Source organism: Notolepis coatsorum, assembly GCF_963971535.1.
Source record: "Notolepis coatsorum genome assembly, chromosome: 19".
NCBI classification, from domain to species: domain Eukaryota; kingdom Metazoa; phylum Chordata; class Actinopteri; order Aulopiformes; family Paralepididae; genus Notolepis; species Notolepis coatsorum.
This window is the reverse complement of record NC_140183.1, coordinates 27,834,677-27,861,597: the sequence shown is the minus strand read 5'-3', so window position 1 is coordinate 27,861,597 and position 26,921 is coordinate 27,834,677.

The following is a 26,921-nucleotide window of genomic DNA, read 5'->3' as shown; positions in this document are numbered from 1 at the left end:
AGTGTTTATGCAATTGAAGAAAACTGTAAAGACTAGAGATGAACTGTTTATTTCTTTTGTACATAGGCTGTGCATATGTTTGTTTGTTTGTTTATTTGCTTATGTGTATGATTCTTAACACTTTGATCGCCATGGTTAAATTCATAATTTACCATCCCTCGCCATCAGGCCACGTGAGCGGATCGGCGCGGCCGAGAAATCCGCTCTTCGCTCTTTAAAGCTTGGTCCGCTCCGCTAATCGCTCATGTTGACCCCGCTCCCAAGTCGCTCTCCGCTCGCTCCCCACTCACCTTGAATCGAGCGCTCCCCGCTCCCCGCGCCAGATCGCTCGGCAGTTTTTCTTTTTCTTTTTTGGAGCATGGTGTAAATGAGCTCAAACTACAACAGTCTACACCCCCTGGGCCCCTTAACAATTGTTTGTATTGAGCCGCATTGTAATTGTAGCCATTCTGCAATGTTAAATAACGTTGTTTATCCATTCACTAGTTCTATTAAGCGATGATAGGCTAGCCGAGCCACAATGCTATGGTCGCTGCCATTAACGTTAGCATGTAAGCTAACGTCAACAACAATGGCGTCGATACTTTTTTTAACAGGAGTGAGTGTGGGCGTCATAGATATCTATGGTGGGCGTCTCTACAGTGACGAAGCCTGAACCCTTCTCATTGGTTGAAAATGGCCTTCATGTTTGTACATCGCCATCTGTTGCTTTGGCATTGTACTGCATGTATATATTACATCAACAGTGTTAAACCACTGTGAGCGGCCTGGAGTGGATTGGAGCGGAGGAGAACTCTCGCTCCGGACGTCGCGCCGACTCATTTTAAAACCCACTCCTCGCTCACGTCAAAACAGCCCGCTCCGCGCCCCGCGCCGCTCACGCTCCGATCCGCTCACATGGCCTGCTCGCCATCTCTATTTGTCTATGGAGAAGTTCCCCTTCTTTGCAGGGCTATAACTTTTTAAATTGTATTGCTAAATTGACATTATTATGGCCCATTCAATGGCCTATATCTATTGTTCAGGGTGTAGCAACGTTATACTTTTTCAGTCACATATTCATACTAAAATATGGTCTAAAGTATAAGTATGTTTTTACCGTTTTCTGCAGCTTTCTTCAGAACTTGATTTATAGCCCCAAATGCATTATATTGATGATCAAATACAGTTTGGTAGCGATCGGTGCCAGATAAAAAAATTCAACTGGAGGTACTTCTAGAAGTTACTACGTATCATCTGATGTTGACCGGATGGGCGGGGGGTCGTTTATAATTCCGTGGGCAACGTTATATCATTCACCTAGTGTGGGTCATATGATCATCAGAGCAGTTTATATGGAACACGATAGAAAATAACGCTGAAACTCACCGTGGCTTCCTCGCGCCGTTGGGGGATGAGCGTGGAACAGAATTTTTTCTATTATGGGATGGAGAAATACCGGATCCATTTCCAGGTTGTATAATAGTATATACGTCCAAATCATGTTGTTTATTGAGTTAGGGTGACCGATCGATTATCCAGTGTGTCAAGATGGAGTCCCGGGAGCTATAGCGAGTGGTCGGACCGAATTTGGATGAGCACCAGTTTCCGGTTTGCTGTTTGGGCGATCTGCCGATCGGCCACCAGATGGCGCTCTTGAACCGTTAGAGAGTTGAGAGGAGATCAGCAGTATATCTAAGGTCCCCGGAGGAGAAATATGATTTCTATCACAGATTTTTGAAATATTGATATCAAAGACGAGTTACGGCGTCTTCGGCAGAATGAGCATGGCGGGGAAAGACGAGTTCCAGCGTTTTCGGCGATTAAAGTGTTAACACTTTCGCGACCACTGGGCTGAGTCTAATTAATGGCAAGAGGACCGGGGAATGTAAACAAACCTGTGGCTTTTTGTAGAGCTAAATCTATACTTTATAGTATTCCTATCTGTTTTACAGATGCTACAGAAATAACTAAAACTGCATATGATCGGGACTGTCCCAAAGCATGTATGCATGAAAGGGGGGGGCGGGGGACGTCGTTTATTATTATTGATTACCAATAACAGTGTTCGTCTAACTAGCCACATACGCTGGTCGGCTGGTTGAATATCATAGCAAGCTCTGATCAAGCTGTAATTTACGTGAAAAATATCTTACCATGAGCCGGTGGGATACCCCCGAGCATTTCCCCGTTATCGATCGCCATCTGGTAGATCGATATGTCCATTGGCTGATGATAAATCCCCTTATTGCATGGTGAAATCTGCGATTCGAAACGTAATCCAAGGTACAGGATGCTGATTCAGAATCCGGCTACTAAAAATCTCCATTGAAAGGGGGAAAAAAAGTTATCCGTTCGCCCACAGGGCACATTGCAGTAGCGCGATAGCGCCTCTGGCCGGTATTGCATATTGTAGAATTCATAGAGTATTGAAAATTTGCAGTGCCGCTCGGCGACCTTGAACAGGTTATTAAAATGGAATAAAAGCAATAACAACTTGCCATGGCTTTATACATGATTCTGTCCACAACGCATGGATTCGAAACGCGTATAAATACGTGGTATGTGTTAACTGTGTTTTTATTTTTGTATTGGTGTATATGTGTGTATGTATGTACAGTATATGTATATATTATATATATGTATATTTGTACTCCTGTTGGGGCCTCTTGGACCAGATCAATGTTTTATCTGGCTAAATAAAGGTTAAATAAATAAATAAATAAGAAACTGATGATTTGGTCCTGTTAACTTTGAATTTTCTATGGGGACTGCCCAGATCCCTCTCATGGACATGGACCTCACTTTGAGAACCTCTAATGATTCTAGTTCTTCAGTATTCATCTCCAATTACTAAAAAATTGCGTATTTCTGTAAAAAAAAATACCACAGAGTTTGTAAGTGAGGGCTGGAGTCTTCTTGAGGTGAAAAAACTGCTGATTTTGTGACAGATTTTATGTGGCGGACAGAATGACACCTAGGTTGCGGACTTCTGAGGAGGGGAGAATGGAGCAGCCATCGATGGTGAGGACTAGATTCACGAGCTGCACCCAGACTGTGGAACACCCTCCCTCAGACTGTCCGTGACTCTCCCTCACTTTCCACCTTTAAATCCAGACTCAAAACCTACCTGTTCTCCAAAGCATACAACCATCCCTACCCATAACCACCCTCCTCCAACCTACCACCTCCCTTTCCCCTTCCCTACTTTCTTTTTTGGAATTTTGGGGTAGAACACATCATAGCCTACTACAATAACCTAGGGGTCTGCAAAGATGATTTCAAACTAGAAATGGTAACAACAGCTGAGGTACTCAAAAAACTGAGCGCCCTCCAACCTAACAAGGACACTGGCCATGACAATATCCCCTCCAAATTCCTCAGAGACTCAGCAGCCGCCATCACCCCAGTCATCACACACATAATAAACATCTCCATAAAACAGGGACATGTACCCAAAGACTTCAAAATTGCGAGAGTAACCCCCCTGCACAAAAAGGGCAGCAAATTAGACCCAGGCAACTACCACCCTGTTTCTATTCTTACCTCCATCAAGAAAGTCATGGAAAAAATAGTATACGAACAGGTCGAAAAGTACCTAACGAAAAATAATCTAATCTACGAATTCCAATCTGGCTTCAAAACATCTCACTCCACTGATACATGCCTTCTCTATTTGAACGACCACATCAAACAAGAGGTGGACGCGGGCAAATACTGCGGCATGGTCATGCTGGACCTAAGGCATTCGACACTGTCAATCACTCCATTCTGATTGACAAGCTAAAAGCCATTGGTTTTGATAGTCTATCAGTGAGCTGGATGCAATCCTACCTGGAGGGGAAAGAACAGATGGTGGAGGTAAACGGTACCCTATCCCCCCCCCCCTCCCAGTGAGCTGTGGTGTTCCACAAGGAAGCATACTAGGACCGCTACTGTTCCTAATTTATGCAAATGACATGTCGTCAGCTTGTGACTGCAACTTGTTCCTGTTCGCGGACGACTCAGCCCTGCTGGTCTCTGACAAGAACAAGTTACAGGTTGAAAAAACCCTTAGCTTGGAACTAGGCAAAATATGCACCTGGCTCGCTGATAACAAACGATTATTACACCTGGGTAAAACAGAGTCCATTCTCTTCGGTTCAAATAACAAACTCAGCAAGACCGACGGCTTCTCAGTTACAGTGGGTGACAATATTGTCACAAGGAAAGATGAAATTACATACCTAGGTTCCATCCTAGAGGCAAATCTTTCCTCAAAATGGCATCCAATGTAATAAAAAAAGTCAACCAACGAACTAGATTCTTGTACCGGATCTCCTCTCTGGTAAACATGAATAATAATAATAATAATAATAATAATAATAATAATAATAATAATAATAATAATAATAATAATAATAATAATAATAATAATAATAATAATAATAATAATAATAATAATAATAATAATAATAATAATAATAATAATAATAATAATAATAATAATAATAATTCATTTAATTTATATAGCACTTCTCAATAGCCCGAAGTCGCTGACAATAGTCGGAAGCAAAAGTAAAAACAAAGAAACAAAAGCAAAGAAACAAAAACAAAGAAACAACAAAGAAACAAAAACAAAAGGAACATGAGACCATGGGGGGAACAGGGAGGACAGCATGATAGCACTAAAAGACTGGAGACAGACATCAATCAGGTTGGAGGGGGGGTGGGTTGAAGGCAAGGGAGAACAGGTGGGTTTTTAGGCGAGCTTTGAAGGTGGAGAGTGTAGGGGAGTCTCTGATGGACTGGGGGAGGGAGTTCCAGAGTCGGGGTGCAGTACGAGAGAAGGCCCGATCTCCAAAGTTTTTAAGCTTGAATACCCTGAAGACTCTGGCAGGAGCACTCATTCAAGGGTACTACGACTATGCTTGCACCTCATGGTACCAAAGCACCTCAAAGGTGCTAAAAACAAAATGACAAACATCACAAAACAAACTGGTCAGACTACTGCTTGACCTTACTCCTAGAACCCACCTCACCCCTGCCCACTTTGACAACCTAGGATGGCTTAGAGTAGATGACAGAGTACAGCAACTTGCAATGGGCCTGGTCTACAAGATACACTACACAACTAAGGTACCCATGTACATGTCAAAATACTTCCCAAAGGTCAGTGAGTACCACGACCACAACACCAGAGGGAGCTCCACAAATCATGTTAAACCTAGATTCGGCTCAAACAAGGGACTAACCACGTTTCGCAATTATGCCACATCAATGTGGAACGCCCTACCCACAGCTGTAAAGGAATGTAAATCACTACCCACTTTCAAAACCACTCTCAAAGAGCATCTACGGGAGACTGCAATTCGAAACTGGCCCCTGTAAATGTCCTAACCCAACCCCCTCCAATGTACAGTAAATGTCCTAACCCGATAATACACAAGACCCTCTTCTTGGGACCAAGTAAGGTTTCATCGATAATCCAATGTACAGTTACCTCTCTTTTTTACTCTTTTTGTATCACAAACAATAATACTGTATTTGTAAATCTGGTATGTCATAAATGTATAGATGTAGCAGTATTGTCTATCTGTATGTCATGTGTGTCATATATGTTATGATGAATTGAAAATGGGGGACTCTGATGTAAACAAGACGAAAGTCTTTCTCTGGTCTGCATCCCCTTAACAATTGTGTGTATTGAGCTGTACTGTATTGTACCAATTCTGCAATCTGTTAATACAATGTTCAATAAATTCGCTGTGGTTCTTTGTTTCTTTGTTCATTTGGTTTTGCTCATTGTCAGCGTCTTTGGGTTCTTGAAAAGCGCTTTATAAATAAAATGTATTATTATTATTATTAGATCCCTAACCTTCCTGAGCAGTGCCTTGGAAGCCACAACCATGAGCTTTGTTTTGTTGCTGTTGAGTTTCAGAAAATGTGATGACATCCAGGTTTTGAGGTTGTGCAGGCAGTTCAACAGGGACTGGGGAGGGAGCTGTGTGGAGGGTTTGGTGTAGATATAGAGCTGAGTGTTGTCAGCATAGCAGTGGAAGTTGAGGCCATGTGGGTGGATGATCTGGCCAAGGGGAACAGGGGCGTCATTTTGGTATGGCAAGGTATGGCACTCGCCACACCTTGGCAAATAAAAATTGTAAAATAAAAAAGAATTTATTTATTTATATTTTTTTTATAATTACAATTTTGTATGTTGATTTAGAATTTGAATGTCAACATTATGAACGAAGCTTCGAACTATTCGGTACAGCCCTAGCATGTTTTCATATAGTCAATTATCTCACTTTTACTAGGTGACTTTTACTGTGACTAACTGAAATATGCCCAAAAAATAAGGAAAATGGACATACAGTTTTTTAATCAAAGGGCAGCAGAGACAAGTGATACAGGGACACAGGTACAGTCTTACAATGGCTTAGTGATTATAACAGTGCAGTTCAGCATTCAGTAACCCATACATTTTGTGAACATGTTTTTGTTACTGCATTCTGTTGAACACACACCTCAGAACCGTACCTAATGAAAATTGGCTCAATTGCAAGAAAAATTATAGACAGTTATGATATTACATTCTGCATAATTTGTAAGCAAAATATTGTGGTCCCCTGCTTTAGTCTGTTGACACATTTGTATACTAAAAATTAGGGATGTCCAATATTATCGGCCTACCGATATTATTGGCCGATATCGGCATTAAAATGTGATATCGGAAAATATCGGTATCGTTTTTTTTACATTTCTATAACCTTTATTTACCCAGGCAAGCAAGTAAGAACAAATTCAGATTTTATTTATTGTCAAAAGTATGAATAATGTTGTGTTAATTCCACAACAAAAGATATGTAATGTTAATTACCTGAAATTATTCAGTTTTTTGGGGGGGGAAACCCTGCATATATCGGTATCGGTTGATATCGGTATCGGAAATTAAGAGTTGGACAATATCGGTATATCGGTATCCGTAAAAAAGCCAATATTGAGCATCCCTACTAAAAATGCTTGTGTAGTCCTGTGTCATACCTAAATGTCATATAAGTGAATTGTATAGAAACACAACTCACCAAAAGTGACTATTGCACAACTGATTTGACAAAAAAAATCCATGAAAAAAATCCCCCCCCCCCCCCCCATACCTTGGCTTTTATTGAAATGACGCCACTGAAGGGGAAGCATGTAAATGATGAAAAGGAGGGGGTAGAGGCAGGGGGGATCTGGAGGCAGGGGGGATCTGGAGTTATTGATAGTGATGAACTGTTTCCTGTTGGAGAGATATGAGCCAGGAGAGAGCTGTGCCAGTGAGGCTGAGATAGTCAAACATGCGGTCCAGAAAGGTAGTGTGGCAGACTGTGTCGAGAATAATTAGAATTGAATGTGTCCAGAGTCAGCAGCAATGAGAAGGTGGTTTGTGATTTTGATTAGGGCAGTCTCTGTGCTGTGATTGGCTTTAAAACCGTATTGAAGGGGTTCATAGAGCTCATGGTTGGACATGTGTTGGTGGAGTTGGGTGGCAACTGCTCTTTCCAAGATCTTACTAAGGGTTAGAGATTGGCTGGTAGTTCAGTTCATCCGGGTCCAAACCTTGCTTTTTCAGGATGGGGGTGACTGCAGCCATTTTGAGACTGGAGGGGAGAGTGCCAGATGCTAAGGAGGTGTTAATAATATTAACCATGATGGGGGACAGAACAGGGAGACATGCCTTGCCGAGGGTTGTGGGAAGGGGGTCAAGGGAACAGGTGGAGGCTTTGGATTTGGTAACCAACTCAGCAACATAATCAGAATCCACAGGGGAGAAGAAGGAGATGGGGGGCATGCTGGCTGGGTGGGTGGCTTTATGACAAAGGGTGTTGGAGGTGAGGAGGAGGGGGAGGGAGGCTGAAGCTGACTGTAGATGCTGTCTATTTTGGCCTGGAAAAGGTCCTGGAACTTGGAGCATAGGTCAGAGGCTTCAGTAAGGGGGGAGGGCACAAGGGGGTGGAGTAGCCGGTCAATGGTGGAGAACAGCAGTCTGGGGTTGTGTTGATGGTTGGTGAATGGTGATGAGGTTGGCGTAGTATGATGTTTTGGTCCGGGATAGAGCTTCTTTGTAATACTGTATGAGTATTACACTCTGTATGCTCAGAGTGGAGGAGAGCAGTGGAGGTTATTGCATGACAACTAGTGAGGCAGTGCTTCACTAGTAATATACAAAAAAATATATATATATATATTATTATTATTAATATACATAATATTATGTATGTGTCACTTCACAGCGCTAGTGGCCAGAACTTGGCCCTCCCCTTTTTCGGAGGGATATGAGGACTGTGTGTATGTGTAACTAGGAGGGATATGAGGACTGTGTGTATGTGTAACTAAGGGATATGAGGAATGTGTGTATGTGTAACTAGGAAGGATATGAGGACTGTGTGTATGTGTAACTAGAAGGGATACTGTATGAGTACTGTGTGTATGTGTAACTAAGGGATATGAGGAATGTGTGTATGTGTAACTAGAAGGGATATGAGTACTGTGTGTATGTGTAACTAGAAGGGATATGAGGACTGTGTGTATGTGTAACTAGAAGTTGTGGGGCGGCGTGGCTCAGTGTAGAGCGGGTCGTCCAATGATCGAAGGGTTGGTGGTTCGAATCCCGCTCAAGCCCATGTCCATCCCACTGCCGTTGTGTCCTTGGGCAAGACACTTAACCTACTTGCCTCGTATGAATGGGTATGCATGTGAATTAATGTTGGTGGTGGTCGGAGGGGCCGTAGGCGATGATTATTCGCCACGCTTCCGTGAGTCTGCCTCAGGGCAGCTCTGGCTGCAATTGTAGCTTACCACCACCGGTATGACTGTGTATGAACGAATAATGGACTCTGTAAGCGCTCTGGGGTCACTGGGGTGTCATGAAGAGCGCTATATAAATCCAATCCATTATTATTATTATTATAGAAGGGATATGACTACTGTGTGTATAAATGGTAAATGGCTGCTTTTTTATATAGCGCTTTTATCCAAAGTGCTTTACAATTTGTTACTCACATTTTACCCATTCACTCACACATTCACTCACACATTCACACACCGACAGCGGGGGCAACCATGCAAGGTGCCAACCTGCTCATCGGGAGCAATTAGGGGTTAAGTGTCTTGCTCAAGGACACATCGACACGCTGCCCGGGAGGAACGGGAATCGAACCAGGAACCTCCAGATTGCCAGACTTTGCTCTACCTCCCGAGGGATATGAGGACTGTGTGTGTGTGTAACTAGAAGGGATATGAGGACTGTGTGTGTGTAACTAGAAGGGATATGAGGACTGTGTGTATGTGTGTTATAGTGGCTAAGCAGTGCTATATAAAGCTGCTAGTCAGTATAGAGTCGCAATGGGGGGTCTGTCCTATAGAATGGTCAGATTACTGTCTGCACAGAACCAGGTCACACACTGTGATCACACTGCTGTGTGTGTTTGTGTGTGTGTGTGTGTGTGTGTGTGTGTGTGTGTGTGTGTGTGTGCGTGCGTGCGTGCGTGTGTGTGTGAGAGAGCATTCGTATGTATCTTATCCCTATTTAAGCCACAGTAGGTACCTTTGATCAAGAAGCAAGAGAGCAGAGCACACTTGGTGAAGTGCTCAAATACGTCCCTTAAAACATTCCCAGTCATGTGGTACAGTACATGTCTGAGAATATATTATATCAACAACATCACTAAATAAGTTATCTCATTAAATACAGTGATATACCTTATAATAGCCTACTTATATACAGTATATACTTTTAAAAGCTGAACCAGTCACAGTCCTGTGGTATATGGTACAACTAGGAATACTAACCGTCATACCATCTTTTACTATTATCCACTTTACTACTACTACCTACTATGCTAATAATGTCTATACTACTATGCATTGAAAACTTTATTAACAGATTGCAGAATGGGTACAATACAGTACAGCTCAATACAAACAAAAGAGAATGAAGATCAGAAAAATACTTTTGTCTTGTTTACATCAGGGGTTCTGAGGAGAGATAACTCTCATGGCAGCACTTAATTATGTTAATGCTATTCTATACTTTAGCAATCTGGAATAATCTGAAAAATGAAAATGTAGACATCTGGCACAAACCGCTGTGAAGTGACACAATATATATATATATATATTTTTTTTTTATTATTTCTTTTTATTAGAAATGTTTTCCACTGTGAAAAAACCAATGCCAGTGAATTTTTCTTTTTTCAAAAATGTCCAAGTGACAGCTCTGAGCTCTCTGACCTGGCCTGATCCCATAACACATTTGATGGCCAGCTATCAATCACTCACTGCAAAAAAAGTGCACAGGCTTGGCTTAAGAATATAATTATCCAATCAAAATAGGGTATTTGAGTTTAAAAAAGGCGGGTAGTGAAGCCATGCGCACTTGATTGATTGGCGTTCACGCCGTGCCACATTGTGTTGACAACCTTGAAATCCAATCAGAGAATGGTGCTACGGAACTGCAGCTGGACTGTATTGACTGTGTGCTATTCGCCTTGAAAAAGGCTGACATAGAAAAGAAGAGATTAATTTGCCTAATATAATAATTCATATTTTAAGATCTTTATTCAATTGTTGAACTTCATCAACTTATTGTGCACTGCATCGTTTGATGATATATATATATTTTTTTATCTCAGTTGAAGTAGTGTAGTTGACGTGAACGTGCCGTCTTGGACTGTCTGTAAGCTAACTTGTTGTAGCTAACGTAGCTAAAGTGCTACCACCGCAGCTACCAGGGTGGAGTGTTTTGTTACCTGCCCAAGAGGGCTTACCGGAGTGCTACCACCACAGCTACCAGGGTGGAGTGTTTTGTTACCTGCCCAAGAGGGTTTACCGGAGTGCTACCACCGCAGCTACCAGGGTGGAGTGTTTTGTTACCTGCCCAAGAGGGCTTACCGGAGTGCTACCACCGCAGCTACCAGGGTGGAGTGTTTTGTTACCTGCCGAAGACGTTGAGTGACTGTCTGAGTGACCACCTGTCGGACTCAGACAGTCCCGAAAATGGAACGTGTGTCCTGCATCAACAGAACAATGTTTTTTTTATAACTCTTTATTTTGGTTCATTTTTCACATCTTTTTCAAAGTAACTTTTTTTTACATTTTTGCATGGACATTTTCCTTTTCTTTTCCAAAGTCACTTTTTCACATATACAATTTTTCTTTACAGTATGAATTCCGCTTTTTCATAGACAATTTACAATTTTGTTTCAGTGGTTACGAAAGTTTGCATAAACATTTGAAACATTTTCCTTTTCTTCTCCAAAATCACCTCTTCACATTTTACAACAACCTTTTATTTTCTTTACAGTATGATGTTCCGTTTTTGCATAGCCAATCTACTCATTTTTCTAGAATAAGACAACCACCACCACAAGACAAACAAGACTCACAGGACAGGGCATTGGTATATGAGGGATAGCCGTTTTCGTTCTTGTTTGGTCTGGTCCGTTTATGGTCCTGACATTCATTTCCCAGTTATTGCATATGTTAGCTGCCTCCCATACTCTACATTATTCCCAACATTTAACATATAACATTTTACACGTTATTGAATTCGACCTCCAAGCGAGGGGGGAAACACCCGCTCCTCTTGTAGAGCCATATGAAATCCGTTTTATTATTTTCCAAATTCCATTTTATTTTTTCCCAACTTCCATTTTTTCCGTTTTAATATTTCAGAATTCTGTATTTTGCCTTTTATGCTAATTTTACCATCAGAAATAGTGTCTAATAAGTGTGAATGAATAAATGTCCACAATTGAATAAGATATAACAGTCCATTTAATGTTTTTAAGTGCTGCAACTCAGAAATACAGTTCAATTTTACACAATATTTTTCAATTAATATTGTGACAAAATAAAAATACATATTTCAAGTGTAAACAATAGATACAGCTAGCTACTACTGACATTATCACAATGACAATGTGTGTCAGTAACCTAGCTATATCTATTATATTGTGATGAAATATAGTAATGCATAATTTAGGCACCTTTAGTTTAGTTTATTTCGTTTATAAAGGACAGTGTATAATGGCAATCGTTTGCATTAAACAAATGGATGGGTGCACTAGATTTAGCAAGAAGCTATCATTTCCATCTATAGTCCTATGTACTGTAACGTTTCATAGCTATTTAAGTTTATTTAGATTATAAAGGGCAGTGTATAATGACAATCGTTTGCATTAAACAAATGGATGGGTGCACCAGATTTAGCTAGAACTTCTAAAAGCTATCATTTCCATAGATAGTCCTATAACGTTACATAGCTATTTAAGTGTATTTAGTTTATAAAGGGCAGTGTATAATGACAATCGTTTGCATTAAACAAATGGATGGGTGCACTAGATTTAGCTAGAAGCTAAACGTCCTAACGTTATAGCTATTTAATCACAATAGTGTCGCAAGTGTTTTTGCGGGTCCAGTCCACGGAACGTTGACAGAATTAGCAAAACACCTTATCACCGGAGGCATAAAAGTCATTAGGATACTGTTCTGCTCTGAATTGAGGGCTTATTGTGGAATTGTTTAGCTTCTTGACGATGTTAACACTGAAGCAGCCAGACGCTTGAGCACCGCGGCTGTGTTGTGTGTAACATGCTGTAGAGTCCCCGCCTCCCCGGTCGCGTGTGCACCAAACGTTCCACCCAAAAACGAAATTTCAGTCCAGATTAGGCCAAATTCTGCAATATTCCACGTTTTGCAGTTGATTCCATTTTTATTGGTTAATTCCGCGATTCCGTCCGCGATTCCGTGAACGCGGATTTCATATGGCTCTATCCTCTTGGTATAAACCCTGTTGGTGTTATGGTTTGACAACGACCCCAAACGCTAACGACACAAGAGAGTAGGATTCAGAGTTGCCAAATACGAGGGCTTGTTTATTTGGTAATAAGAATAAGTGAAACAGGGAAAGCAGGTCAAACAAGAACAGGTACAATGAACAAGGGGCAAAGTTCTGCTGCTCTGCAGCTTCTCCCGGAAGGGTAGTCTTGGGAAGCAGGAGCAGACCTCTGTACCGCTCTGCAGAATCCTCACGGCGGATCTCAGATGTTGCGCAAGACCGAGAGAGGGAGAGAGGGAACGAGTCAGTGACAGAGCAGACTTGAAACGAGCAGGAGGACAGGGTGTTATATTCTTCGTGTTAACAACACAGTGATGTGCAATATTCCAAAAACAGCCCAAGTGAATATCTTCATGTAAACACACAGTGAGCAAAAATCCAAACACTGTCCAAATGTGAAATAATATCTTCGTGTAAACACACAGTGAGCAAAAATCCAAACACTGTCCAAATGTGAAATAATATCTTCGGCGTGAGCAAACACACAGAGGGAGGTGGAAGATCCCAAAAATATTATTCCATACTGGAAAGAGCAAACTCGATAATGGCTGGGTGAGTGACTGTTTGACAAAAAGGTGGTAGACTTCAGTGTAAAGGTTACACACGAAAATCGGAAATAGGTCAAGACAGTCAGTCTAGAAAAACTCACCCAGACGAGCTGCGTAAAAGGAACAGGAACAACAGAGGAGGCGAGCGCGCGCCACGGAGCAGGTATCCAAGCGAAGGCTTCTAGGAATTCCTGGAGAACAGCACAGTGAAACAGCAGCAACGGGGAAAAAACATCCAGCGACAAATCAAGACGATCCAACAACTTAGGGTGGGGAAAACGGGGTATAAATAATGAGGGATCGATTGATTGAAAAGCAGTGACAGCTGGGGAATGTGATTGACAAGCGTGGGGAAGTGAGAGAACCAATCAGCGACGTCTCAGATGACGTCAACGGGGAGAAACGTGTGAACGAGGGAATTGAAATACTTGACAGAAAAAATGAATGAAAACAAAGCGAGGGTGGTTAAAGGAACAGAACGAGTGAGAAAGCAAGGACAGAAACCTCACAGTACCCCCTCCTCCACGGGAGCCACCCGGCGACCAGGCCGACCCGGCTCGTCAGGATGGGCCCGATGGAAGTCGGTGATCAAGCCGGGATCCACGATGAGCTGCCGGGAGACCCAGCTACGCTCCTCAGGGCCGTAACCCTCCCAGTCCACCAGGTATTGGAACCCCCGGCCCCGCCGACGAACGCCCATCAACCGGCGGACCTGCCACTGGGGGTGACCATCCACAAGCACAGGAGGCGGTGGATCAGGAGCTGGAGGCATAAGGGGACTGAGGGAGACGGGCTTAACCCGGGAGACATGGAACACGGGGTGGATGTGCATGGATGCAGGAAGCTTCAGGCGCAGGGCCGCCGGACTGAGTACCTTCAGGACCTCGAAAGGACCGACGAAGCGAGGGTTGAGCTTCTTGGCCGAGGACCGTAGCGGGAGGTCCTTCGCGGAGAGCCACACCCTCTGCCCAGGGCGGTAAGTCGGCGCGGGAACCCGGCGCTGGTCGGCACCACGACAGGCGCGCTCAGATGTCCGGAGCAGCGCGGTCCTGGTGATCTCCCAAACGCGACGGCAGCGGTCGAGGTGGACCTGCACGGAGGGAACTGCCACTTCCGTCTCCAGTGCGGGAAAAAGAGGGGGCTGGTAGCCCAGGGAGGCCTCAAAAGGGGAGAGGCCGGTGGCGGAACTGACCATTGAGTTGATCGAGTATTCAACCCAGGGAAGGAAACGGCTCCAGGATGCCGGCCTCTCGGCTGCCACACACCGAAGAGCAGACTCCACGCTCTGGTTCATCCTCTCCGTCTGCCCGTTTGTCTGGGGATGGTAGCCAGAGGAGAGACTGACCGTTGCCCCCAATCCCTTGCAGAAAGCCCGCCATACCTGGGAGGTGAACTGGGGCCCCCGGTCAGAGACGATGTCCTGGGGAAAACCGTGAAGGCGGAACACGTGGTGCGTCAGGAGGTCCGCCGTCTCGGCTGCTGAGGGAAGCTTGGAGAGGGCCACGAGGTGGACCCCCTTGCTGAATCGATCCACCACGGTCAGAAGGCAGGTGTTCCCCTGGGAGGAGGGTAGACCAGTGACGAAGTCGAGCGCCACATGTGACCACGGACGGCTTGGAACGGGAAGTGGCTGCAAGAGCCCGGAGGGTGCCTGGTGAGAGGCCTTGCTGCGGGCACAGACCGCGCAGGCCAATACGAACTCCTTGACGTCGTTCCGCATGGTGGGCCACCAGAAACGACGAGCCAGGAAGGAGAACGTGCGATGGACGCCTGGGTGGCAGGCGAACCGGCTGGTATGGCCCCACAGCAGTACCTGGGACCGGACAGAGTCAGGGACGAAGAGACGGCTCCTAGGGACGTTGCTTGGAGCACGTTGGAAGCGTAGGGCACGCCTCACCACACCCTCGATGCCCAAGGTGATGGCTCCAACCACTCGGGCCTCCGGGATGATGGGAGATGGGTCCTCAGAGGGTGGAGCCCCCTTGGAGTGCATCCGGGACAGGGAGTCGGCCTTCGTGTTGCGGGAACCGGGGCGGAAGGTCAGCGAGAAGTCGAACCGACTGAGGAAACTGGCCCATCTCGCCTGCCGACCGTTGAGGCGCCTGGAAGCGCGGATGAACGTTAGGTTCTTGTGGTCCGTCCAGATGGTAAAAGGCTCCTCGGCACCCTCTAGCCAATGACGCCACTCCTCCAGAGCAGCCACGACCGCCAGTAGCTCCCGATTGCCGGTGTCGTAGTTCCTCTCGGCGGGGAGGAAGCGACGCGAGTAGAAGGCGCAAGGATGTACCTTCTGGTCGGAAGGAGAACGCTGGGATAGGACAGCGCCCAGGCCAGAATCCGAGGCGTCCACCTCCACGATGAACTGTCTCTTGGGGTCAGGGTGGAGCAGGATAGGAGCGGAAGTGAACCTTCTCTTGAGGGAGCGGAACGCAGCGCATGCCGCTGGGGACCAGTCGAACGGCAGAGCGGGGGAGGTCAGCTTGGTAAGAGGCTCCGCCACTTGGCTGTAGTTCCGGATGAACCTTCGGTAGAAGTTTGCGAACCCGAGGAAACTCTGTAACTCCTTCCGAGTGGTGGGTTCCGGCCAATCCTCCACAGCCTGGATCTTGCGAGGATCCGCTCGGGTCAAGCCCTTCTCCACGATGAAGCCCAGGTAGTCGACGGAGTTGGAGTGGAAACGGCACTTCTCCGCCTTGACGAAGAGCCGATTGTGGAGGAGGCGCTCCAGCACCCGGCGGACATGCAGGATGTGTTCCTCGAGGGTCCTGGAAAAGATAAGAATGTCGTCCAGGTACACCACCACGAACACCTCCAGCATGTCACGGAGGACATCGTTCATGAGTGCCTGGAATACCGCCGGGGCGTTGGTGAGGCCGAACGGCATCACAAGGTACTCATAGTGGCCCCTGGGGGTCTTGAAGGCGGTCTTCCATTCATCGCCCTCACGGATACGGACAAGATGATAGGCACTTCGGAGATCCAGCTTGGTGAAGAACGAGGCCTGGGTCAGTGGCTCGAAGGTGGAGCTCATGAGAGGTAGGGGGTATTTGTTCTTGATGGTGATCTCGTTGAGCTGACGATAGTCGATGCAGGGTCGCAGGTCCCCATCCTTCTTACCAACAAAGAAGAACCCGGCCGCCACCGGGGAGGAGGAAGGCCGAATGAGTCCTGCTTCCAATGACTCAGAGATGTAGAGATCCATCGCCTTCTTCTCCGGGACAGTCAGACTGTAGAGGCGGCTGCCGGGAAGGGGAGCCCCTTGGCGGAGGTCGATGGCGCAGTCATAGGGGCGGTGAGGTGGAAGGGACTGAGCCCTGGTCTTACTGAATACCTCCATGAGGTCGTGGTACTCGGGAGGAATGGACGAGGGATCCGGGGGCAACTCACCAGCCGGTCTCCGGGGCGGGGGACAAGACGCCGCCTGTAGACAGCGGGCGTGACAGGAGGAGCTCCAGCCCCTGATGGTACCGGAGGACCAGGCGATGTGGGGCTCGTGCAGCGCGAGCCAGGGCCTACCCAGGACCACCGGGACAAGGGGGGATTGGGTAATGAGGAACTGGATCCTCTCTACGTGGTTCCCAGCAATGGTCAGCAAGACTGGGCCGGTCCGTTGAGAGATGTCGGCCAGGCGGTGTTGGTCCAACGAAAAGATCTCCAAGGGCCTCACAAGGGCCTCAAGAGGTATGTTGGCTTGGGTGGCAAACTCGAAGTCGAGGAAGTTCTCGTCTGCCCCAGAGTCGATGAGGGCCTCCACCGTGGCACGTTGGTCCCCCCAGGCCAGGGTGACGCTCATCAGATGGTCAGGTGGTGCGCGGCGCTGGGAATGGGAAAAACGGCTCACCAGGATCTCCCGGGGTCTTGGTGAGCCCGATCTTTTGGCCGGGTAGGGCAGTCGGCGATACGGTGTCCCGCACCTCCGCAGTAGAGGCAGAGACCGGACCTGAGCCTTGCCTGACGCTCCGCCTGGCTCAGATGAGAGCGTCCCAGCTGCATGGGTTCCTCCTCGCGCACCGGACGGGGAAGCCTGTTACCATCAGTAGTGTTGGGGACGGGGCGTCCAGGAGTCCGGGGTGCTTCAGGAGGTGACAGTCGGGCCCTCTCGCGCCTTCTCTCCAGGAGGCGTCCGTCAATACGGATGACAAGGCTAAACAGCTCCTCGAGGGAGTCGGGCACCTCCCTGGTAGCGAGCTGGTCCCGGACTGCGTCACTGAGCCCCCTTATGAAGGTTAGGCGAAGAGCAGGTTCGTTCCATCCACTCTCCACCGCCGCCAGTCGAAACTCCATGACATAGTCCGTCACCCTGCTGCTCCCTTGTCGGAAGGTCCCCAACCGGGCTCCAGGGTCCAGACCTCGGGCTGGATGGTGGAACACTCTGCGGAGCTCCGCCACGAAGTCTGGGTAGGAGAACAAAAAATCTGCTTCCATTGCCCAGGAGGAAGTGACCCACTGGGCAGCATGGCCTGAAAGTAGGTTGGTTATATAAGCCACTCGGGACCCATGAGCAGAAAAACGGCTTGGTTGATGACGGAAAACCAACTCACATTGCATGATGAATGTGGCACACTCCTCGGGATTACCGTCGAACAGCCGTGGGACGGAGAGAAGGGGTTCCCGAGGTGCGAGATCTGCTGGGGCTGCGGGGAATGTTCCTGAAGGGTGTGAGAGATGAAAAGTATTAACGGCGTCGCCCAGCGAGTTAAGCTGGGCGAGAATCTCGGACTGTTGTCCCGCCATAGCGGCCATTGAACCCTGCATAGGCAGGACCTGGTCCCTGAGGTTCTGCACCGCAGCCGCAGCCCGCTCTAGTTGGAGACCGTGATCCCTGGTCAACTCGACTTGAATTGCAAGTGCGGTTCTGACCCCCTCTGTGTCGGCTGGGGTCGTCATTGTGGTTGGATCGTAATGTTATGGTTTGACAACGACCCCAAACGCTAACGACACAAGAGAGTAGGATTCAGAGTTGCCAAATACGAGGGCTTGTTTATTTGGTAATAAGAATAAGTGAAACAGGGAAAGCAGGTCAAACAAGAACAGGTACAATGAACAAGGGGCAAAGTTCTGCTGCTCTGCAGCTTCTCCCGGAAGGGTAGTCTTGGGAAGCAGGAGCAGACCTCTGTACCGCTCTGCAGAATCCTCACGGCGGATCTCAGATGTTGCGCAAGACCGAGAGAGGGAGAGAGGGAACGAGTCAGTGACAGAGCAGACTTGAAACGAGCAGGAGGACAGGGTGTTATATTCTTCGTGTTAACAACACAGTGATGTGCAATATTCCAAAAACAGCCCAAGTGAATATCTTCATGTAAACACACAGTGAGCAAAAATCCAAACACTGTCCAAATGTGAAATAATATCTTCGTGTAAACACACAGTGAGCAAAAATCCAAACACTGTCCAAATGTGAAATAATATCTTCGGCGTGAGCAAACACACAGAGGGAGGTGGAAGATCCCAAAAATATTATTCCATACTGGAAAGAGCAAACTCGATAATGGCTGGGTGAGTGACTGTTTGACAAAAAGGTGGTAGACTTCAGTGTAAAGGTTACACACGAAAATCGGAAATAGGTCAAGACAGTCAGTCTAGAAAAACTCACCCAGACGAGCTGCGTAAAAGGAACAGGAACAACAGAGGAGGCGAGCGCGCGCCACGGAGCAGGTATCCAAGCGAAGGCTTCTAGGAATTCCTGGAGAACAGCACAGTGAAACAGCAGCAACGGGGAAAAAACATCCAGCGACAAATCAAGACGATCCAACAACTTAGGGTGGGGAAAACGGGGTATAAATAATGAGGGATCGATTGATTGAAAAGCAGTGACAGCTGGGGAATGTGATTGACAAGCGTGGGGAAGTGAGAGAACCAATCAGCGACGTCTCAGATGACGTCAACGGGGAGAAACGTGTGAACGAGGGAATTGAAATACTTGACAGAAAAAATGAATGAAAACAAAGCGAGGGTGGTTAAAGGAACAGAACGAGTGAGAAAGCAAGGACAGAAACCTCACAGTTGGTGTGCAAGGGAGAGCCCCTCGTTAGGGGGGGGGGCCTGCGCTAAGGGTGTGTGACGAGGCGTCTATCCGAAACCCCTCCATCCCTTGGTCCAAGGTGGGCTGCTAAAGAAAACCTACGCTAATAAAATGACCTTACCCCTCCCGGGCACTTAAACATTGCCATGACCACAGAAACAAGAGGAGTCCTATGGTTTCTTTCTCATTGTTTTTTAAGTGTGTACTCGCTGAGCCTCTCTCTCGCTCTCAGTGCAGCGGCCCCTCTGTCTGCCTGGTGCTGGTGCCGTCAGCTCGTCCCGTCTATCGCGTTCCGAGGCGCCTGAGGCCCCGGTTCCCTCCTCGCCTCCTTCCAGTACTTCTTTGAATCTTCATGTTGGAGTGTGGGGTCTGGAAGTGGGTTCCTTTTATCTTCAGTGCTTTTTTAATGCATGCTTCTCTTCGATGTCAATGCATGCTTCTCTTCGATGTCAAACTCCTCTGTGGTCTCGTTTTCGAGTTTTTTAAAGTTTTTTCCCTTCTTTTTCGGTCCTTCCCTTTCCTTCTTCCACTCATCTACCTTTTTATTTAGATATTTGTGTTCACTGAATACTTGAAGTAGAAGAATTATATTCCGCCTGGGAGAGTGGTCTTCTATGCGTCTGTGCCCTCTAACGGCATACTGGAATCCAACAGAACAATGTTTAGTGGATTTCGACAGCATCCTCACACAAATGAAGGATCGATTCGATCACAAAAGACTGCTGTTTGTTGCATTGCTGGATTTGCAACTGTTTGCAAGCAGAGGAGATCATTGAACGTTTCATCAGAAAATATCGAAGGATGGATTTCATTTACAAGTGATCAGATGGGAGGGACACTATTTCCTCGTAAGAAGTAACGTCTCAACGGTGAGTGATTTTATTTTTTTTTATATTTAGTAGCTGTGTGTGTTGGCGACGCGCGGCACACGTGAGTGTGTGTTGGCGATGCGCGCCGTGGTTATTTATATTGAGTTGGAGCCTGTGTTGGGAATACTGGGACACGCAACTCTTTCTTTGTGCTTTTTTCACAGTGGAAACCTTTCCTGCTGCCTACTGCTGTGTTCACCCTGCTGTTGAACGAGTGGAGCCTCAACCAAGAGATACATTATTGCAACGCTGCATGCCGCGGGAGGACATTACGATACGCCCTCGCTTGGAGTACACTAAATCCCTGTTGCAGACAGACTGTTTTTTTGCCCGAAGGCGTGAGGGCCTGCGAGAGCGGAAGGGAAAGGAGACATCCCGGTCCTCAGCTTCGGGCCCCGGTCTTAACTATCTTTTTGTATGTTTGTAACCCAATGCTGCTACTGCCCAAACGTATAGGCTAGGATGTGGAGAGGAGCATTCTGGCCTATGGCATAACCCTTAGTGTTCAACATCCCCCACTACCCTACAGCCCCCTTATCTTTTATATATATATTATATTCAGTGTTCATTATTTTAATATTACTATTCATCATTCTGTGCCATGCCTCCCTGGGATAAATAGTGTGATATACGCCCAGGCTTTTGCCGTGAAGTTGTAGCTGTAGACTGGGGTACTTTCCATTGGGGTTCTGGTGACATTCTTTTGGCGTAGTAGGATTTCCCCATAGTTTACAGCAAACATGGCAGATGAGAATCCTATAGAAACTGAGTTACTAGCAGTAATGATGCCCTGGTACTTGGGGTCACATTGGGTTCCTACTGTAAGTTTAGTTGAGAAAAGGGGACCACTAAATTCGGTCAGTGGCTAGCTCAAGTGGAGGCCTTTTTGCGAGCACAAACTTTACCACCCCAACAGGGAATAGACTTCCTGTTTAGCTCCCTTGATGGCCCCGCACATAATGGCCCCAGGAAGTAATCAGGGCATTAACCCTGAAGTATGGGGCCCATAGGTCTTCCGATACCCTTCAAGAGGGGTTTTTCAACTGTAGGCAGGCTGAGAAGGAAGGGATAGAGGAGTTCACCCTGCGACTTCGAGAGTGCCTTTACACATGGCGAATCAGTGACCCAGATAATGCAGGGGAGGAAAACAAGAGACTGCGGGCGCAGTTTGCTAAAGGCCTGCGGGAAGGCCCAATTAAGCGTGAGGTCCTACGAAACCCAGAGACGAAACCCAGAGGCAACCTTTGAGGAGGTTCGGCAGGAGGCAAGCTCCATCGAGCGAGAAGAAAGAGCCTCTACCGAAGAGGTGGCGGCTTGCCAAACCCGAGCTTCCCAAGCTATCCCACCTCCCGGCATAGAAGTATTACCCCCGAGCGGCCTGCAACAGCTTAAAGAGTCACTACGTATGGAACTACAGAAAGAACTACGTGACCAGGTAGCACTGCTGGGGAGCACCCTCGCAGAGGAAATACGGAGCCAGATTCAGAGCTCTGGACGTGGACCCGAGCCCGCGCAGAGGTGGGCACAGCCAGGCCCTCCAGCTAGACCTTCTGCCAGGCCACGCCAGCGCCCTGACAACCGGGAGCCTCGTAACTACCAGTGGGACGAGCAGGGCCGGCCCATCTGCAGGAACTGCGGGGAGGCAGGCCATATCAAGAGGTACTGCACGCATAGGACGGCGCCTCCCCCGGATTTTCAGTGGTCCCGGTCACTACAGGGCAAGTGACTGGTCCAGGAGGTATGATGGAGGCCCTGCAGAGACCGACAGTGGTGGGGCGCTGTCCAGAAGTGGAGGTCCTGATTCGGGGCAAGAAGATACCCTGTGTGCTGGACACAGGTTTGTGTGTCATTCATGTTGCCTGTCACAAGCCCGGCGTTGTAGGCTGAGGTGCGCACTTTCAGAGCCTCACGGACGGATTTATCTACCCAGGGCTTTTGATTTGGGTAAACTCTAATTGTGGTAGAGGGGATTGTTTCTTCTACCAGAGTACAGACAAAGTCAAGCACCGTTTCAGTGTATTCGTTAATATTGGCTGTGTTATCACAGAACACACTCCAGTCTGTGCATTCAAGTGCAGCCTGGAGTGTCTCCTCTGACTCCACAGTCCAACGCTTAACCTCTCATGATACTACCGGCGCGCACTTGAGACTTTCTTTATACTTTGGCAAAAGAAAGATGGTGGCGTGGTCCGACTTACCGAATGGACTAAGAGCCTGTGACTTGTACCCATTCTTAAATTGCGAGTATACATGGTCTAATATGTTCTCGCCTCTGGTGGGACAGGTCACATGCTGATAGAAATTCGGCAACACCTTTTTAAGACTTGCGCTGTTGAAATCGCCCAAAACCAAAATAGCAGCGTCAACATTAGCTGTCTGTAGTTTGTTTACCTCGTTGTGTAGCTTCGAGAGTGCAACCCCAGTGTTTGCATGTGGTGGAATGTACGCTCCGATCAGGATGATGGACGTTAACTCCCTCGGAAGAAAGAAAGATCGGAATTTGATGGTGATAAACTCCAGGGCCCTCATTTATCAACGTGGCGTACGCACAGATATGTGCGTAACCCGTGCGTACGATCATTTCTAAGCAAAGTGTGGGATTTATCAATTTGAACTTGTGCTTGACTTTGTGCGTATATTTAAGCACAGGTCGGACCATGCGAGCTGGCGCCGGTGGTAGAATATTTTTACAACGCGGAAATAAGCACTGACTGCGCTCCGCGTAACTCAACTCATCATTATTTTGCGCATATATTGCAGAAATACGGGAACGTTTTGATTATATTTAAAAGGCTTTGCCATTGTTAAACGTAATAAGTGGAACCCCGAAGCTGTAAGCAGAATACAAGTCATATGAACACCCACGATATAGTGTTCTTCCCCCTTCCTATAAGAAAGAATAAAAAAACGCATTGCAACGAGAACAGACTGAGGTTATTTGTTGAGTGTATGTGTATACAAAACCCTTGCAATAAATGTGTCTTAAATTAATGAAAAGCATACATGCTCTGGACACAGAGCATATATCGTGTGGGTGATATCATGACTTGTATTCTGCTTACAGAATTTCACTTATTTAGTTTTACAATGTCAAAGCCTAAATCAAATAATCAAATAATAACGAGTTGAGTTCTAACAAAGAACGTATTACAGTACATGCTGGTAGGCTGATAGAGTAAACTATGATATGAATATGATATGATATAAAGGTATGCTGGTCCGTCCGCGAGGATATCGAGGACTCGAGTAGGATAGCCATTAAATGCAATTTGAGAATATAGGCTAAAGCGACAGCCTATAGCCTATACATATTATTTAATGTTTTCATAAGCGTAAAGATACAACAGCTAGATTAATGATCAAGTTAGTTTACTGTATGCAGGCTTCGCAGGGCTGTGTGTTATTATATATGCGCAAGTTACTGTTGCATAATGTAGGCTATGGGCTGGCTGCTATTATATGTAATTCATATAGGCTACCTAATACCAACAACAAAATAGATTGTATCATATGCCTCTACACACATTATATTATACACATCATATTATATATTGGTTCGGCAACGCCTCTGTGAACAATCTCTCAGAGTTTGCTCCATCAATAATCAAATCCAGTAATGTGAACGGGATTCCACTCGGTCAATGTACAGATAATCTGCGATGCGCATTTTGGCTGATAATGTGCCGGTGGCCGGAGTCTCATTCAGGCCTAATTGTATTTAATTCAATTGTAATGTTATTACTGGGGTATCTAAAACATCACTTAAATGCAGATCAGGGTTATCCACTGAAGCCATAATGACTCTGACCATAACCACGGGCTCATGACGAGCGCACATAATAGGCATTGTAGAGCGCAGAGTTGGCCTGCTGAAATTGATTTAATGCTTAATGTTGGGTCAGTCATTTATTTCTGTCAATGTGCTGGTTCTGTAGCAGGACTGGGTCACCGAAGATAGTCTACACGCTCCCTCCTCCTCAGCGGAGTTGTCTGTGAACTTGGCAACTTCATTGGATTGATTTATTCTCTAAAAATATCTATAATCATACGATTAAATATTGTTTAAAATAAAACGCTAAATACTATTATTCTGTGTGTCATGTTTCCAAATAAGATTGTTCACAACGGGAAATGCTGTATACGTTCAATTTATTGGTTGGACCTCGGTGATCAATCTCGCTCTCAGTGAAGTCTCTCAGAGTTCGCTCGGGTTAGTCCACTTTTCCACATTTCATGGGGGTGTTCCATTACCGTATATGGTTAATCGGGGCGGTTCTGGTATGCAAATACTTAAAACAGTGCACGAGCTCCAGCGTAGGATTAAAGTCATATTTATCAAGACTGTGTACGCACGCACGTGTGATAAATCCCGTTTTTTTTGTGCGTGCACACATTCTAAATTCTGTGCTTACGTATGAAAATAGAACACTTTCTAAGGATTTTTGATAAATGAGGGCCCAGGTCTGGGGAGCAGTGGTTAGACAATTCCTTTGCGTTGCATGGATCACACCACTCCTTGTTTACCATGAAAGCTATGCCGCCTCCTCTCGTCTTTAGTGATTCTTCTGCCGTTCGGTCGTTGCGGAGAACGAAGACATTTTCTGCCGGTTCTATTGCGTGGTTTGGGACATCCGGAGTCAACCAAGTCTCGGTGAAACTAAAGACGTTGCAGTCCCGAATGTCTCTGGAATTGAATCCGTGCTCTGATGTCGTCCAGTCTGTTTCCTATTGATTGCACATTGGCCAACAATATGCTGGGCAATGTCGTTCTGTGACGCCTGGATCTCAGTCTGTTTCGGATGCCGGCTCTCCTTCCTCGCCGTCTCCCCCCTTCCTTGCGTGGGCCGCAACAAAGGCCATTGTTGTTGTTCAGCGATCCGATCCAGAGAGCAATCCAGTCGGTAAGTTTTCCTTAATCCGATGTCAATGAGTGACTGACGGTCATACACATTTAATGCACCAACAGTTGGTACAAATAAAACTCTTAAAACTATAAAAATTAACAAAAGTAAGCACAGTCTCGACAGAGCTAACAGAATGGCGGCCGGACGTAGCAGCGCCATTCTTCATTTGCAAGGATTTGTATTTGTTTAAGGATGTTTGTTTACACTGCGCTAGAGTCTGTGCTGGGTTTAGTAGTTAAGAGTCACACACTGAAGAACCAACGTCTCCTCAGGAAGAACAGCCTGCTCTGTCCCTGTAGACTGTAGAGCAGGGGTCTCCAACTCGCGGCCCACGGGCCAATTGCGGCCCGCGGGATGATATTTTGCGGCCCCCTACTGGACATCAAAGTTTATTGTTAATGCGCCCCTCACGCAACTGTTTGCCGAGTCGTTGCGCGAGTTGGAAGTTTTATTTATTTTATCACTTGTAGGCTACCATAGCGCAGGCTCATGACAGCAACGTTATGTTAGTGACTTGGTTGAAACGTGATTCCGGAGTGATATCAAGTAAAGTGGAAGCAAATGCATCCTCGCTATATCCTCTGACTGCGAGCAGTGCTCTACATGTCCGGCTACACTGCCACTGTCTGTCTGTCTACGAGTCTGGTCCAATCACATACGCGTCCCGTCAGCGTTTTCCCCCTCACCCACAGTCTGCGAATCAGAGGCAGAGTAGGGGAGTAGGGCGGGTCTTCACGGACTGCATGTCGTCTCTCTCTCTCAGTTCAAGTCGGAGCAGAGTTGGCAGCGCATCTACAGTAAACTCGCTCCCAGTTTTATCTCTGTGAGATAAATGTAGCTATTAGCCTATTTTCGCCAGCAGGCAGCCAGCAGAAAAATATGGCATTTTCAAAGATGGTCAGTAAAAGAAAAGTCGACTGCAATTCAAAGGTGAATGGACGGAAAAATATGCGTTCATATTTCATGAGTCCCAGCCAGGGGCGTAGCTGGAGATTCTGGGCCCCATGAAAGAATCAATTTGTGGGCCCCCAATCTATTAAAAAATGTGGGGCCCCCAATCTATAAAATAATTTGGGGCATTTATTTATTGATGAAAACGCAATAAACGCTTTATTGCTTCATTATATGAATCATAGGGCAACCAATTCTTGGATTCTGAATATTGCAATATGTACAGTACATTATGTAGTATGCACATTATATTCATAATTGCATACAGTATATGAAAGTGAAGTATATTGTATTAGTTACCAATATATAGAGTACAGGCATGTACTACTACTCTCTCATTTGTATCTTTTATTCACATCTTAAAAAAAACACTGGTTATTACCCCAGAAGGAGGTGCTCCTGTCTGAGTATAAAGCGACCGCATTCCTATCATACTTCCCTGGCTAGAGAATTTGAGGAGCATGTTTCTTTCTGAAAGGAGTTTGGCAAAATCCCCAGAGAGGCGTCGGTTTCTCCGGATGACTAGGCAGTTTTTTTCCATTTCACGGGAGATAGCCTCCTGTCTGACCTGTGAAAGAGTCCCGAGTAACTAACACATTACTACTCGAGGGGAAATAAGGATGATTTTAGAGCGCTGAGATTTTGCAATCCGTACTTCCTTGCCGTGGGCGGGGCGTCGACGAGAGTGGGCGAGCTGCGTGCCAATAGTGACTCCGTGCCCACAGGTGCGCGCCTGCTCCTCCGGGACTACAGGAGATCAAGCGACCACAGGATTACTGAGGACAC